This window comes from Humulus lupulus, chromosome X (genome assembly GCF_963169125.1).
Source record: "Humulus lupulus chromosome X, drHumLupu1.1, whole genome shotgun sequence".
In the NCBI taxonomy this organism is placed as follows: Eukaryota; Viridiplantae; Streptophyta; class Magnoliopsida; order Rosales; family Cannabaceae; genus Humulus; species Humulus lupulus.
The window spans coordinates 211,344,175-211,360,741 of record NC_084802.1 but is presented as its reverse complement, the minus strand read 5'-3'; positions in this window follow the sequence as shown (position 1 = coordinate 211,360,741).

The window sequence follows — 16,567 nt, the reverse complement described above, 5'->3', positions numbered from 1 at the left end:
CCCTACCATATGGTAATTTATAATTTTTGGTATTTGGAAAAATTATAACCCAATTATTTTTTCATAACAATATATATTATAGTTGTAGCATCCATCCCACTAATTTTCAGGAAGTTCTGAATAATTTACAGTGCTCAAATCAGAGTTTAAATAGTCTGTTTTCCACGCGTATAAAAAAATTGAGTCACACGTGCAATTGGCTATAAAAAAATTTAGTCACGCGTGAACTTTGATTTGGAGATTATAAATTATTTAGAATTCCCGAAAGTTGTTGGGATATCTGCTATAACTATAATATACATGTTCATAAAAAAAAAATTGGGTTATAATTTTTCTAAATACGAGAAATAGAAAACGCTCCTATGGTAGGTGCATTTTCTGTAGGCCTACCAAAAAATTATCCTATATATTTATATAAAGAAATAAATATTGTATATTTAATGTTAGGGGAATTCTCCTATAGGGGCTTCACTTTAAGCCCTACCGGTAGGGCTCTCAGTGTTCTCGACTTGTGAATAGTTTTTGGCACGATTTTTTTTATGACCGTGTATATTGTAGCTATTTAGAGCATCCTGTAAATTTTCAGAAAATTCCGAATAGTTTACAGTACCGAAAACTAATTTCAAACATGTTGTTGCACTCGTGACTAATTTTTTTTATGCGCGTGTAAATCAACATGTTTGAACTTAGTATTCGGTACTGTAAACTATTCAGAATTTTCTGAAAATTTGCAGGATGCTCTAAATAGCTACAATATACACGGTCATAAAAAAAATCGCACCGAAAACTGTTCATGGGTCGAGAAACACTGAAAGTCCCTCCAATAAGGCTTAAAGTGAAGCCCCTACAGAAGAATTGTCCTTTAATGTTATAGAGATGTCACAATTTTAATAGGGAAATTTGACTTCTAATGCATTAAGTGACACTGTATTTAAAAAATACCTTATCACTATATGACTCTCATTTTGGTGCTACTAATGACCTTACTACCCAAAATACCCCTGTCATTTTTTCTCACAGACTCTTCGTATTCTCTCCCAAAGTCCTGAAGCAAGCAAACTTTGTAACACTTAAAATCGATTGAATCCGTCATAACCCAACCATTGTCTTCCATGACCACGAACAAGGGCTCCCAAAGTGTCGGAGTTGACGATCGGAGAAGAGGAAGGAGAAAAACGTCGAGCAAGCCGACCAAACTTTTAGGAAACAACCCCAAAGAAAACAAAGGTGATGAATTTTGTTTTTAATCTGCAATATGTGTATGTGCCTGGTTTTTTTTTGTTGATTTTTGTTCATAGGATAGATCGGGGCTGGGGAATGAAGAAATCTGGGATTTTTTCAAGATTTTTTATGCACCTCGATAGAAATCGATAGGACTCGATAGTATATGTTAGGGTCTGGATTTGAATGTGCCTCGATAGGCCTCGATGGGACTCGATGAAATTTTAGGCTTATAGAAATTTTAGCATATACCTCGATAGGCCTCGATGGGACTTGATGCTATTAGCCATATGGCTTATGTAGCCTTTGCCTCGATAGGAATCGATAGGCCTCGACAGGACTCGATGATACGAGGCTTTGGGATTTTTAGCACCTACCTTGATAGGCCTCGATAGGACTCGATAGTAACCAGATGATATCATGCTTTGGGATTTTTAGGACTTACCTCGATAGGCCTCAATAAGACTCGATAGTAACCCGATGATATCATTCTTTGGGATTTTCAGAACCTACCTCGATAGGTCTCGATAGGACTCGATAGTAACCCGATGATATCATGCTTTGGGATTTTAGCACCTACCTCGATAGGCCTCGATAGTGACCAGATTGTTTCACATTTTTAACATTTTTTTTTTCAGATGTCTGACCTTATTGTGCAGTTGGAGAAGCACTTTCCTGGCCATGTCACTTATAGGGGTAGTGCCTACTGGGATACCCTTATAGAGCAGTTTCAGAGGCATGGTCTTATTGAAAGGGCACAGGCATGCCCGTTGGGACAGTTCTTAAAGGCGAAGTTGTTTAGATTTTCTAGGGTTTTGCTGCATCAGCTAATGTTGCGTAAGGTTGAAAGTAAGAAGCCTGAAGAGGGTGTTGGTTTTTATTGATCAAATTAGAGATTATGCGCAGTGGAACAACAATCAAATTGTTAGTTTAATCCCATAAGATTTCTAGATCTACTTCTTTACATGCATATATATATTGAATCAAAGACATGAATAGAAAAATTACCTCAGGTCCTTCCTTGCTGCTATCTTTTTGTATGGCTAAATCCTTGAGATCTCACACCATGATCTTCCAAAATGTTCTCAGCACACAAAGAATGAGTGTGGGCTCGCTATACAAACAATAGGCAAAAAACTATTTATCAGATGTTCTCAACACATGAGATTTGATAAAGTTTGGACCTAGGTTTTGTGAAGAACAGTGACTTTTGTTTGTGTCACTGTTCTCTTTCTCTGAGAGAGATTTCTAGATATTTTTCTATCCCTGAAAAGTTACGTTATGAAAAAATGATATCCTATATTTAATATATCCAATATATTAAAATAAAATCTTAGTTATTTTAAACAATTTGAAATAACTAATCAGTTATCAGATTTTTGTTTAAATAATAATATTTTAATCAAATTACAATATCTCATTATTTATTTAATATTTAAATAACTAAAATTGTGGAACCCAGAAACTGATCACAGTCTCTTATGCGTGTAGCACAGTGACTGTGCACTGTGCTACATGTGTACCACATGCCAGTGAGGGCATGTGATTTTTCCCAATTTTAATTATTATTTAAATACCAAAAATCCCAAAATTAAATTAATTTAATTTTTGTTAAATCAAATAATTAATTAATTAATTACACATAATTATACAATAATTATGTTTGATACATAGAAAAATATTTTACTTATCACATAAGTCCTTTTTGCCCATTTTTGTATTTACCATTGTCAGTGATTGTTTGAGCCATTTTGGGGACTATGGACCTATAACATTAAGCTCCAATAAATAAACTAAATAATTAAACTCTTTAATTATAACAGTTAATTTATTAATTATGATATTACTCCACTATAAATTCAGAATTGCACTCTTTATGTTATAGATATACTTTTACAGAAATCTTATCTTAAGTCATCCATTGATATAACCATCTTACAATAGTTCAACCCTCTAATTAATTAGTTCATAAATTAGAATGGAAGAGTTACCATTTTACCTTTCTAATTTACTTCTCATTCCTTAAGTACCATTAATTCACTAGTGAATAATTAATCTATAATCTAATTATAGATTTGAGCTCAAAATCATTCAGTTCCAGAATTAACCCTTAAGGGAACTAATATACGATCTGTTAGGAAACATTACATTCCGTATTATTGATACATGTTCCCAGCCATCCATGATATTAAATCTCCAAAACAAAAGTCATTAGCCTCATTCTTTGAAGAGACCTTAACGAATTAATCAAAAGATTTAATAAACATGAACAGGAGTTCAAAACACTCAGGATTTAGGTTGATCTATAAATGATCATCAGTTATGATATGAATTACAAGTCTTTAATGTTAAATGGATTTTGGATAAAGACTTTAATTCATATCGGTCCATGTCATATATAATCAGATTATATAAAGCACCTTTACCGAGATGTCTTTCCACATCAATAATCCGAATCTAGATTATTTGTATCATTATGATACTCAGTATACCGTACTTACAACTCAAATTAAAGAATTCCATAACTTTAATTTGTTGTTGTTGACTATTTTTATTCATTCATGTGATCTTAATTCTCTCGTACTAATACAAGATCACATCCTCAATAATGAATATGGAACTTTTTTGATATTTACAAAATTATTCAAACAATAATTTAACAATCTAAATATAACAATAATAATAAACCATTGTATTTATTTATTCACAGAAAAACAAATGTCTTTTACATGCTTTTAGGACACACTCTTAACAGAGGGTTAGTTCTACATGGGCAACGCTCTGTGTAGATTTGGTATTGCAGAGTTTGCCCTAGTTACCGGGCTAAATTTTGGGAAATCACCGTCCCCAGATGAGTTGAAAGAGCATCTTTCAAGTGATCGGATCATCCAGGAATATTTTAATGGTGATTCGAAGGTTAATTTTGGTTAGTTGGAAGATGCTTTGAAGGCCTCGACAAACCCAGAAGATGCATTTAAGCTGGGTTTGTGCTATTTGATAGAGGGGGTACTGAATGCTCCAGAGAAGACAACGACGATATGGGGAGATTCCCTGAGGATGGTTGAGGATCTTGATTACTTTTTCAAGTATCCATGGGGGAAGTTTTCATTTAAGAAGGTTAGCAGAGGAGTTCAGAAGGACATGAAGAATCAATTGAAACACTACGAGGAGAAGAAGAAAGAGGGTTCAAGCAAAAAACAGAAGGAGGCGAAGTATAGTTTCTATGCTTTGCACCCTCACTACTTTACTGGGCTTTTGAGGCCATGCCTTCTCTCGGGAGTAAGTTCAGTGAGAACAGTGGGAACCAAATTCAGAGGATGCTTAGCTGGGCTACGAAGACTGATATCACTATTTCGACAGCTCAGTTGGTTCCTATATTCGCCAACCGTCGAGTAAGTTCCATTTTATCTTGTTAAATGTCACAGATTAATTGATTAACGATTTATTTTATTAAAGTTTTCCTGACACATGTTATTCAACCATGCAGTTAGTGGTATTTTCCATGCTGAAGACACGTCCTGGTGAGGTAGTCTACTATAATAGTCTCCCAGAAGTTGATTCCAGGTTATTCCCTGAGTTGGAATCAACTGTGGAGGAGGCTGGGACTGCAGCGGAGGAAGTAGTAGTACTTGAGAAGGATGCAGAGAAGCTGGCAAAAGTTGCAAAGGAAGCCTTCATTTTTTACAAGGATGTCCCGAGGGTTGAGGAGGGCACTTCACAGGCCTGTGCAGCTTCATCTAGTCAGGTTGCCCAGCCTGATTATGAGCAATTGATGTAGAGGCTCAAGAGGGTTGAGGAGGGCCATGCAACCTTACTACAGAATTAGACTACAATCATGGCTCAGTTGGCGCAGCTGCTTTCAGTGGTCTCAGGTCGATCCACCGACGTAAAATCAGATACAGAGTCTGATATCTTGCCTACAGACTACGAGCACGGTGATCGACCCTCCACTCCACAGGCCCAGACATCTGTAGTTGCCAGGGATGCTGACAGTCCCAGTGTACGAGTACTGCAGCCCGAGGAGGCAGCTGGCCTTGAAGTTGTCAGGAAGAAACGCAGGCCTAAGCATTTTGATGACTTCACCGACCCAAAGAAGAAGATCAGAGAAGATAAACGGGGGCTAGTTGCTAAACCATTGAGGAAGTGTGACCCATAGCAGGAGAAGAGCTTCCATAAGTGGATCATCGGGAAGATCGACAACAAGAGTGACCGGAACGTCTATACTAGGACGCACGGTGTGGCATGGTTCTTACAGTTGCACACAGTCCAGACTTGGCTTTGGGATTCGGTATGTAAATTACATTTATGTTTTCAATTCAATCTTAAAATATATTGATGGTACTAACGAATTTTCATCTTTTTTCAGCATATTGATGCCGCTTTGCACATGCTACGCCGCCGACGCCACTTTTATCATGCTGCATTTCGGCAGGATGCTGCGATCATGAACACCACCTTCCCCCAGGTGTGCCTAGGTCGTTGGAATCATTTCAGAGAGACCGACACTAAGTATACATGAGACGATGATGTGCTAAATATGTTGAAGGGCGATGATAATCAATTCCTTGTATCATGGCAAAATGTGAGTGAAGTATATTTTGCCTTGCACGTCGAGAAAGCCGCACTTTCTGCTTCCTAGGCCTTCCTATAGGGGTTTTCTCAACGGGGACGCCGACAACCGTATCTCTGATGTGATCAGGGATTACCCATTCATCCTCGTTCCCAACAGGGTAAATAGTATGTTTATAAGTGTCCTTCAATGCCTCGATTCTATAGTAAGGGGAACACAATGAGTAAATGTTTATGCTTCTTTCTCTGGCTGCAGCAAAAGCATGTACACAGGGTATCCCAATGGATTGTGATAGGCATGTGTACGGGACCTCAATTTTCAAGTCATGCACACATATATCCACTTCAAGCTCATCATACAGAATTTCAAGTAGTTGCTCATACGTCAAACCCTTCTCCACGGGCAGAACTTGATTTTCAGCATCCCTGATTATCCAATCACTATTTTTGAGTTCCCAAACACTATTTTTGAGTTCCCAAACACCATTGAATGCAACAAATATGGAAACAATCGAATCTGCAAAAAAACAAAAAAAAAAGGTCAAAAAGTTAAACTACAACATAAAACAGCAAAATATCGATTCATATCGAGGTCAAACTATCACACTATCGAGGTCAACCAATCGAGGCCCATCGATTCCAATCGAGTCCCATCGAGGCAAATACTACATAATTAAGTTTTATGCCTCTATCGAGGTCCATTGAGGCATATCGAGGTAGCCATTTCCCCTTATGTGAAGATTTTATCGAGTCCTATCGAGGCATATCGAGGTAGCCATTTCCCCCTTATATGAGGATGTTATCGAGGTCCATCGAGGCATATCAAGGTAGCCATTTCCCCCCTTATGTGAGGGTTTTATCGAGGTCCATCAAGGATCATCGAGGCATATCGAGGTATACTAATAATATAATACATGAGGATTTATCGAGGTCCATCGAGGACCATCGAGTCCTATTGAGGCAAACAAAAAACCCATAAAAAAACCCAGAAAGGAATGAAAATTCATTCCGATAGTGAAAAATTACAATAAAACATGAAGGCATACACAGATCTGTTCGAAATAGCAAAAGCAATGTTGATAAACAAGTTTCCTCACTACATATAACAAATATATACTTACCTATACGATTTTTGATCCGAAAGCCAAAATGAAGTCCTTGCCTTGAAAGGAATCATAACTTACCCTAAAATAAGCTCGAAAATTTGTATAGATTAAGCTGCCTTATTTATTTATTTTTTTTGTAGAAGAGCTTGAGAGATAGAGAAGGAAAACGTGAGAGATAGAGAGGGAGAAGACAATGGGAGAAAAAGATGGAAATTTATAATAGGGGCATTTTTGGTAATCCAAAGAATACTAGAATAAAAATGTGAGATTTTTTTCGGTTGGTATAATTTCATCATACCGTGTCAGTAACGCCCTAGATAGCCAAGACCGCTACACCGTGTACTTATAAAGGTGCAAGACTTGCTAATCAAGTCATTAATTTTAAAACGTGTTACTAAACATGTATGAACTAGGGTTAAAAATGTTTTGGTCTCAAATTTTATACATGGGATCCCGGAAGAAATAAAGTTAAAAAGTTGGATTACAGACTCCCAAAATAACACAAACATCTGTTAGCCATACTAAGGCAAAATGGACAATCTTTGGGTCTCGCGTCCCTTCCTAAACCTCAACCGTGGCGGCTGAGCAGCTGGCCATGTACATTCCGCTCGCAGAGCTCTCCTAATCAAGGCTGATCAAGCTTGCCCTTGCCTTTACCTGCACCACGTAGCACCCATGAGTCAAGGCCCAGCAAGAAAACATGTTCAACACAAACAATAATAGCAGATAACAAGCTCACTAAACATGAACTCTCATCATATAACCCACATTAATCATTCAGCATAAATTCAGAATTATGGATGCATTCAAACACTTATAACATTCATATCACATAATAATTAGGGCCGACAACTTAGGCCGCACCCTCTGTTTATCCCACTGACTCCGGTCCGCTTAAACCGAGCTCAGTGCATATTAAGCTGTCCTCGGCTACCAGTGGCCAAGCTGCGCCCTGTGCGCTAGTGTAACCCTTGGCACCCTTTGGCCGTTGGTTCACTAAATAGCTTGCATGGCATATTACCATCTTTTCAAGCATACTCAATAGGGAACCCTTAGTCCCATTACATATATTCAACCAGGTGCAGTTTTCTTACCTTTAATCTTTGCAGTTACTGATTACGAGCAACACTCCTCAAGCACGATCCGTTCCCGAGCCTAAGCTTTTATCACCTAGTCACAACCAAGGTATAATGTTCCATTAATATTCAAATAAGGGTTTTCAGATACAAAACTAACTCCCGAGAATCCGAATTCCACCAAGCACGGTGGTGAAATAGATCTCGAGCATTCTAGACCACATTCCCATGCCTAAGATCCCCAAATGTTCAAGTGTGCACCCAAGGGCTGCGGCCTTTGAAGCTTAGCCGCGACCCTGCCCTCAAAACAAAACCAAGGGCAAGCCTGAAAGAAGACACGCGCTGCGACCCATGCCTTGGGCACCGCAGCGCTCACCCTTGGCCGAGCCCTCCTGGCTCTTCTTCATCCTAGGGCCGTAGCGCTCTAGAACAGAGTCGCGGCCCTTCCCTTCGTGCCCAGAAAACCCACCATTACCAACATCTAAAACTCATCCAAAGCCATCCCAAAGCTCCCCAATTCAAAACTCTTTAATCACAACACCTTTATCATGATTCTAACAACTCATCCCAACAGAAATACAGCCCAAAAACCCACTAGAATCCCATTTCCAATTTCTAAAACTCAAGAACTACAAACACTCAAACCAGCCATTCAAACTCAAATTAAAACCTCCATATTAAGAATTGAGACTTGCCTCTTCTGCTGAACCACTTCTCCAGGCCAAAACCAAGCTAATTCCCAAGCTTTCCTCCTTAATTCTGCCCTTAAACATCAAGACCACAATTACCTCAATACCTAGCCAAAACCCAGAATTTCTAACCACAGAAAAGGAAATTCAGTGCTTACCTTAGTCCTTATTAGGTTCTTGATTGATTCTTGAGCTAAGCCTCTAAATCACTCCTGAATTCCTCTGAGTTCCCAGCTGAATTCCCCTAAGTTTTCAGTGTTTTTTTTTCCTTGTGTTTTCCATGAGAGAGAATAGAGAGTCAAGGCTGAGAATAAAGGTCAGTTTAATTTTTTGTCTACTGTTTTCCTAAAGCTTCAGTTTATTCTTATCCCATTGAGTCAATCCCGAGGCTCAGGGTGCCGGAAATGTCCCCGAGGGCGAAATGGTAAAATTCCCCAATATTCCCGCCTAGACTTCCTAACCTCAAATATATCTCCATATATTTATTTTCATAACCCGATAGTCTAAATAACTACCCGATATCTAAAATACCCCTGACTTATCCAAAGTCAACTGTTAAGCCCTGTTGTGACTCTTTCCCCGCTATCTAGCCCTAGGATCGCCTCGAGTCGTGCTCTGCAGACCTACCCACATAATAATGTGGTTCTCACAATTACCATATATACATATCACATTAATACAATATAATCATACAAGCATTATTAATCATATAATTATGCATTTAAATCAATATATTCATGCAAACCATATTTAATCCAACTATGTCCTCCCGGCACGCTAATCAAGACCCTTAAGCTTCACTAGCGAATTTAGGGTTGTTACAGTTTCACTTACTGCATTAAAAGTCAAATTTCCCTTTTAATATTACCTAGTAAAAAACAAGTTTAAAAATTTCCAATTTAACAGTTAACAGTTCAATAATGCATGTGTCACTGTCACTGTCACTGTCAATAGAACTGGATTTTCTCTGTTTATTTACTTTTTAATTTTTAACTAATATAACTGATGTAGTTAACAATATCTAACCACAACTTACACTGAATATGAAATGTGTTAATAAAATAAAATGACACAAGTATGAGTTTGTTTGGAAAGCCTCATAGTCATTGAAATTGAATGTAATTAGTTTAAATTAACATGTTAGACGTGTTTAATTAACTAGGTACGTAATTATATGATGAAACTATATACCGGGAGGTAATTAAGGAATCTTAATTAGTCTGTCTATTTCTCAAGAAGGCACAATAATTTAGTATATTTACGTTGTGCAATTATCCTAAAAAAGGGTAAAATTTCACTCTATTTTAAATAGATATAATAACATCAGATGATATAATTTATTAGGTCGAATTATGCGTGACATAAAAATAAAACATATCGTCTTAATAAACGCCCAAGACAAGGTTTATTAACTATTATCAGGGACGGAGCTATATCAATACTATTAGTAAAAGAGCGCATAAGCAGCTCTTGGTCCATCTTTTTTTCCATTTTCATCCCTAAATTATTTTATATATTACTTTTACTGTTTAATCAAAAAACATCTAATTCTTCATTTAAATAAGGTTATTTAGGTAGTTTTGCCGTTTTTGTTTTTGTTGTACCCAGTTTTCGAGCCATATTAAATGTGTCCTCGAAAGTTGGGTTCGCAGCAATTGGACTCGTAAGGTTTAGAGTATCCTCCTGGACTAAATATCGAGCCTGCAAAACATAGACGACCTCGAATATGGTGACCTCAAAGTGTTCATGATCTCGAGAGGTAGCTCCGGAGACGTATCCATCCTCAGGGATGACCTCGGATCAGGGGTCCCGAGCTCGACGCACATACAATCTCGAAAGCCATGTGACCTCGGGAGATGTCTCTAGTTCGAAAGATGACGAGAAACCTGGGAAGCTAAGGCCTTGGAGATATATGATAAAAACCTTGAATATCTATAAGTTTTGTCCATATGAGATGTAATTCCCATTTATTACTGTAAATCCCCTAGAATCGTGGGATATTATTTGGACAGTTATACGTCCCCTGGTCTTCAGGGGACGTTTCCTTTTATATCTGATTATAGGCATTTAAAGCCATTTATTTTATTTATACAAAAAGAGTAACTACCCAAAATATGTGGGATAGTATTCTGCATCCTTCTCTATAAATAGAGAGGTCATGCACCATTGTAAAGGACCGAAATTCTGAACCTTGAGAGAAAACTCTGAAGAATTCATGCTTAAGAATTTTCAGAGATAATCTTGAGCTTAATAACAGAGACTCGTGGACTAGGCAGATTTAACTGCTGAACCACGTAAAAATCGTGTGTTTGTATTGTCATATTTTAATCGTCCATTATCAGTTATTGTTTGCGTGCTCTCCCTTTCACTGTTGATGAAAAACGACGTCAACAGTTTGGTGCTTTCATTAAGAGCCTCAAGCATTGATCCCTAAAAAAGTCATGGCCACAAACAATCAGAACACACCTGAGGAAAGTTACCCAAGACGTCCTGGAAAACAACCAATGGAGAACCCGGATGTTGAGGAGAGAAGTGGGTCTTCTGATTCCCGGGGACCACCCCCTCCACCAAGGGATGAGGATATGTACTACAATCCGGAGTGGTACGTTCCTATTGTGGAACTTGAAAACCGGCAACTGAAGCAGCTGTTGGCAGAGGCCAACAAACGGAATGAGGAGTTGACAAGGATAGCCGCAGAGGCGCAGGTGGCTCAGCCCCCGCCTCCACGCGAAAACTAAGTCCCTCCTCCAAGGGACGTGCATGTTCCTCCCCGGAGGCCCCGCGGGCGTCCACGAAAGGATGCTGCCACAAGGAGGCCGACTCAACCTCCGGCACCAGCAGAGCCATCCACTCCACCTAGGCCCCAGAGGAATACTCGAGCTCGGGCCCCGGCTAAGAATAACCGAACCCCTGCAGAGGCTCGGACTCAGGTGCCTGGGAGCGCACCAAATGCGACTGACCCGTCTCGGGCAAATTCTGGACCCTCTAGGCCGCGACAAGGGTGGCAGCCACCGTCGCCTATACGATTCCTTCCGTCACCCATAAGATATCCTTCGCCACCCCACAGGAACGCTCAACCAGTTCGAGATCAGGATGAAGGGCGTGCGGGGGAAATACAAGGAACCAAGGAGACTTTCCAGGAGCGGAGAGGCGCTCCATCTGAGAAAAGTCAAACGTCTCGATCTCGCACGACGGAGACGAGGCGACATAGGAAGAATCCATCATGGAATAACCGAGCAATGAGTTTCACCAGTGATGAGTCCGGAGAGACTAGGTCCGTTAGTAAACATGACCGAGGTCGTAATAACACTAGAAGCCGCAAGAATCGACCCGACCTATGAAATCACCTGAACCAGAGTCGGGGTAATGGAGATCAAACAAATCCAGACCTGAGGGATCGCTTGAATAAGCGTAGAGATCCCTTGCGGAGACGCGAGCCTGGAATCACGATCAATGACAATCAATTCCAAACAGCACTTCCTACTGACCCAGTCCAAGAAAGAATCGATCAGCTCGAAAGAGCCTTTAGGCTTTTAAAGAATGAACGAGGAAATGGTCGATATGAGGACTCTGATGAGGAGCTCGAGCCGTTTGCTCCCCATATTTCCAACACTCAATTTCCTCAAGGGTTTCGGATTCCTCACGTCCCTGCGTTTGAAGGAAAGACCGACCCGTGTAGTCACCTGAGCACGTTCAACACTATCATGAGGGCCAGTAACGTGGGTTACGAGCTCAGGTGTATGTTGTTTCCAACATCATTGGCAGGACCTGCCAAAAGTTGGTTCGAAAAATATAAGAGACACTCAATAACCTCGTGGGAGCAGCTGTCTAAAGACTTTAAGATGCAGTTCAGAGCGATGATGGGGGTCAGACTAGAGGCATCCACCTTAACTAACGTCCGACAACAGCCGGGCGAAACACTAAAAAGTTACCTAACGAGATTTAATCTGGAAGTAGCCCGAGCTTGGGACGTGGATGACAGTGGGCACCTAATGGCTATCCGAGCTGGTGTATTACTGGGAAGTGCCCTTTGGGACGACATGCAAGGGAAACCGGTAAGGTCAATAACCGAGTTTAACAGATGAGCGCAGAGGTTTGTCAATGTAGAGGAGGCGAGGTCGACGCTCAAAGCGACCTCCCAGTCCGAAACTACAACGATAAACATCAACTCTGCCTCAACCTCGGCGGACCCAGCAGCACCGAAGCCTGCCACGGAGAACCCATCCAAGAGGAAAAAGAATGAAGGAAGTAACCCCGAAGCTGAGGGAGGAAAGAAAAAGAAAGGGGAGAGGTATTTCTCCGTGTATAGAGTATACACCGAGCTCAATGAGTCTCGGGAGAACATATACCTGGCTAATGAAAACCAGGTCCCCTTTAGGCGTCCGAACCCAATGAGAAATCAAAAATCCAAGAGGGATTCCAGTAAGTATTGCCGGTTCCACAGAGACACCGGGCATACAACTGATGAATGTCGACAATTGAAGGACGAGATCGAAGGGTTGATCTCGAGAGGTTACTTCCGGCAGTATGTCAAAAACCAGAGTACTGGACAGACGGCCGCGGGCCAGAGAGTAGCCGCGCCTCCGACGACACAAAACAACAACTCCCGAGCTCGGGAAGAAGACAGGCCCCCGCCGATTGATGGAGAGGATGTAATAACCATCTCGCAGGAGGAGGCAGGAATGCCCAAAAGAGATATGTTAACGAGTTAAAGACAGGGGACGGGTCTCCTTATGAACCCGAACCTAGGGCACCAAAAAGCCAGAGGATTGAAACACAACCAATAACCTTCACCGAGGAGGACGCCTCCCATGTCCAGTTCCCTCATCATGATCCGTTGGTCATTACTCTTCAGTTGGCCAATAAAAGGGTCCATCGAGTTCTCATAGATAATGGGAGCTCAGTCAACATCCTTTATAAAGCAACCCTCGAGAAGATGGGACTCTCCCTCCGCGACCTGAAAGCATGTGCAACTACTTTGTTCAAATATCAGCAGTGTAGGAAAAGTGTTGCCTGTAACCATGAATTTCTATTTGTATTAGCTCGTTTGTTTTTGAATTTCATCAAATAAAAGATCCATTTCGTTCAAACATGTTATTTCTTTTTCTTTTTGTAATCTCTCTTAATTTAATAACCTATGGTCACACTCATAGGATATTAAGGGGGCATCATTGGTACATATACCATCAGCTTAAAAAATAAAATAACATATGCAAAAACATATAAAGTATTTGGATATAACCAAATACGTGAGCTTAGATAGTTCGGACACAATCGAATTATCAAAAACATATAAAGTATTTGGATATAACCAAATACGCGAGCTTAGATAGTTCGGACACAACCGAATTATCAAAAACATATAAAGTATTTGGATATAACCAAATACGCGAGCTTAGATAGTTCAGACACAACCGAATTATCAAAAACATATAAAGTATTTGGATATAACCAAATACGCGAGCTTAGATAGTTCAGACATAACTGAATTATCAAAAACCGAAAACGTTTGGAGTTAACCAGATGTGCAAACTTAACAGGTTTGGAACAAACCAGCCAAAAAACTAATCGATGATAAGTAGGAACCTAAACCTATTTCGAAATAAGTCGAGATCGAGGCCGGAATATCTTAAAGAAAAATAGTTTCGAACTCTTAACCTTGGAGCAAAAACTGAGGATGAGGAAAAGTGACTAAGCAAAAAAGATATAACCAAATCATTCATATTACATACCATATAAGTACTTTTGGGTTCATGGTTAAAGTAATACCCGACTTTGAAAAATAACGAGGTCAGAAGCGGATAATTTGAACAAACTGTGCATGAATGCATTGAGCTTCTAACCTAAATCCACAATATGTTTGTATGAATAAATAAACATAAATGATTCATCCATAAAAAATGTGCAAAATATTTCGAGCCAAGAAATGTAAAGCATATATAAGTAATATTTAAAGAAATTGTATCAGTCCCGAGGGCATAAATTAAAATAATTACAAAAATAAGGGGACGCAGCCCCAATAGATGGTTTCCCCAAGATCAGATTTAAGGGAGAGGAGTCTCCTTGGCCTTCTCGGCATTTGCAGCGCCGGATTCCTCAGAACGAATAGCATGGCTGTCCTCCTGGGCTCCCTCCGAAACGGCATCCCGAGCAGCCTTTTCCTTCTCGAGCTGATCAGCCTCCTCCTTCTCGAGCCGAGCATTCCACCTGTCAAGAAGTGTCGCCTCATGAGGACCTAAGAAGCTGGTGTCCAGATCTTCATTGTAGGCCCACATTCGGTACATGGCCGAGTCAACCACTTGATCCTTCTTCTCTTTGTACTCAACAAGGAGACGAGCTTTTTCATCCTCCATGATGTCAAAGGTGGCAGCCTTTTCCTCTTCAAGCTTGTTGTTGGTCTCCTGGAGCTGGACGATCTCCTTCTTATGCTCCTCGAGCTCAGCTTTCAGCTTCCCGAGCTCGGTGGCCATACCCTCACGTTCCTTAGCTCCTACCTCAAGCTTTGCATTTTCCGCCTTCAGATCATCGCTTGCTTTGAGGTGGAGATCCTTCGCCTCTTGAGCATGAGACTTGCTCGAGTGGATCTCGTTGTTCAACTTATAGTTGAGCTGGGCAGTAAAGGCAAGAGACTGACAAAGGAAGAAACCATCATTAGCTCCAGGTCAGTGTGATTATAATAAAAAAGGAAGGACTATAGAAGGATACTTACCGCGGCAGCGAGCTCGATACTCTTCTCATAGAGAACAGTGCAGTCTTGGGTATCATTTAAGCATCGCCATTGGGGAGCTTCGAGACTGCCAAAGCTCTGGCCGATCCGGGACATAACATCCGAGACCAGCGTAGATCCATGGGACCCAGCGGCATTGTCAACCACATATGCATCCATGTGGGTGGAAATTGATAGCTTCTGAGCTCGAGAAGCAGGAGGCTTTCTAGAAGGCGGACCTAAGGATGACTGAACCACCACAGGAGGTTGGGACTCAACCATAACGGAAGGACCGACCAGCGAAGTCGGCGCCACTGCAGAGGCGACGACCTGCGAGGACGGCGCCTTTGTGGAAGCGCCGGCCTGGGAAGTCGCCGCAGCGATGGAGCTCAAAATCGGCGGAGGAAGGGGAGGTGTTTTATTGGACCTCTTGGGGCCCTTGCCCGGCTGGTCGATCTTCAGCGACCCCGCTCTGGGGCGCTTACTCCTCTTGGCGCCTGCACTTTCGATGAGGTTGTCGAGGTCGGAGTCCATCTTGCCTGCACAAGTCACAACACAGAGTGAATTAGTAAAAGAGAAGCATACAAATTGTTTCAGTATCACAGACATATAAAGTGATGATAGAAGAAACCTAACTGGAACTCTCCCCCGAGCTCGAGCTTGGGAACCATGAAATTCCCCCGTCTTTAGAGGAGGCGGGGGGAGTGCCTTCCCTATATGTGGGTGATAACCTCGAAAGGTCCCTATAATCGTTGGTCCCGTACTGAACAGCTATCTCGTTCCACACCTCATCCGTGGTATACATGGTGTCATATTTCCCGAGCCCACTATCAAACCTATGGACACAGTCATCTACCCAACTCCATATGTAGAAGTGGTATCTATCCTGTGGGCATGAGACTAACCTATTGGGCTTATGTTTCAGTAAGGTGGGGGACCACATTCTCGAGGTAGGGAGGGCTTTACCTTCATCCGAATCTGAGCTCGAGGCTTCATCATTAGCCTCATTCCCTGACAGCGGACTCCTTGGGCGAACTGGAAGTGGCGGCCTCGTTTCTCTCCTCGGAGGAAGGGCGCCTGTGGGCAGGGGCACCTCCTCCAAGTGTTCATATTTTTTATTGGACCAGTCAAAGGTGGACTGGCCCTCCCCCAAAAGTCCGCACTTTCAGAGTCTATCCTCGTGTAAAAGGTATAAGAGAG